Below are 1,864 nucleotides of genomic sequence, written 5' to 3' on the forward strand. Positions count from 1 at the left end.
ACAGGCATCGCTTGGGCGACTCCACTTTCCAACCTTTTGGGAACGGTTGAGTCCATTAACGTCTGCATGAACTGTGCATGCTTTAGACGTGGGTATCTTATTCAGTCTTATGCATTAGGCAATATGATTGTCTCCAGTTTTAAAGATGGCAGAGCAGAGAGGTTCAGACATCAGGTGGACTAAGTGGGACATTGTTCTTCTGATTCTTGACCTAGTATTCTTTGCTTTAGCCACCAGGCCTCTTTGTATTATAAGATCTCCCCAGCACTCGAGGTAGGAAGACTGCACCCCACTCTTCTTGGAAAGACAGCAAAGTAAGGAGGCAACACATTGTTCTTGCCTCTGCCCCTTCCCTCTTCCAAGATAAGGAGTGGCTGGGGAGAGCCTTCGCTGGCTGGCCGCTGCCTCTGGGTCGCCTGCCTGCGATGCCATTTCACCATGAGGCCTAGAAGAACTGTAAGTGTCCTGCCTGCCACTCTGGAGCCTTGCCCACAGCAAGACTAGATGGAGCAGCCACTGGAGGCAGTCATTGTGATTCATGATAATTCTAAAGAGGCCAGGAGTAGAGGCTGCGAGAGGCCTCCTTTACATTAAAAGTCAGTGTGAATTAGGTTCTGAGGCCAAGTGTGGAAATGAATTCATCATTAAAGAGCCAATAAAAGGTATTAAAAGACAAATTGGCTGAACTTCATTGGATTCTTCCATTCTGTGCTGAAGAAGAAATGATAAATTGTGCTATTTATTTTTCAGCAAAAAGAAACTGTCAAATGAAATGTCCACGTCAGTAGTCCCACAGGGAGAACATCTTGGGCAACAGAGCTAGGGGTCATGGAGATGCAGTGAAGGCTCCATTCTGGGACCAGCTGAATGTTGTCATAGGATTCTCTGCCTAAGTTCAAGGGCTTCAGCCAAACTGTGTTCTGGGTGACCATGACCCTTATTGACCTCATTGACCCTGATCCTGGAAGCAAGATGGAGACTGCAAAGTTCATAACTTACAGAGGTTAGAGCTACAAGGGTGCTTGGCACCTAAGGCACCAGCTCTTTGCTCTGTCAGGTGAGGAAATTGAAGCCTAGACTTGAACGGAGGCCTTTCCAAGGTACCCAAACCAGTACTTGCCACATTGTGAGGAATTCAGAATGCAGTCACATCTGTATTCTCCAGTATAAAGGAGTATTCACCATTGTCGTGTAGAAGTAAATTGTTTCTCTTACCCCTCCCCCCATTTCTCCATCCTCAGCCTCCACTTCATTCCATACCCTTTTCTCGCCCTCTTTTATTCCCATCCTTTCCTTTCTCATATTGATAACCAACTTCTCTGGTTTGTATTAGGCATGTTCTTTAATTAGAAGGTACTTTTATATTCTTTATCACATTTGACCTGTCACCCATCCTGGCCCTACTGCTAAGAAATAGAATCTCTTACCTTCAGGCAGAAAACACAGACCAAAATCCCCTCCCCTTTCAGACTGACTGATCCCCTGAATACTGGGGGGATGGTATATGTAAAGCAAGGTCCTCCTCTCTGATACTTTGGAGATGGGCCTTTCTCTGGCACAGTGGCACACCTTCTATCTGAGTAGCAAGGAAGGAAGGAAGTGGAAGATGCCTTCGTCTTCCTGTCGCTGGATCCAGACCCTAAATAGACCTTTGCTTGGCAAAGCACACTTCCCATAGTCTCTGGCTGCCCCTGCTCTGTGGGCAGGGCCTCCCTCAACTGGTTTGGCACTCCTTTTGCTAAGACTAGGTTCCACATAGCCATCATTACTCTGATGGCTGGTCAAGGTCTGCCTCCCTGTAGTGCAACATCTTTTTATAGCCCTGTCCCCTAGGTCATTTGCTTTCTACTCGGAAAAAAAAACA

Source organism: Orycteropus afer, unplaced genomic scaffold (genome assembly GCF_000298275.1).
Source record: "Orycteropus afer afer isolate SDZICR_OR568_19922 unplaced genomic scaffold, OryAfe1.0 scaffold00310, whole genome shotgun sequence".
NCBI classification, from domain to species: Eukaryota; Metazoa; Chordata; class Mammalia; order Tubulidentata; family Orycteropodidae; genus Orycteropus; species Orycteropus afer.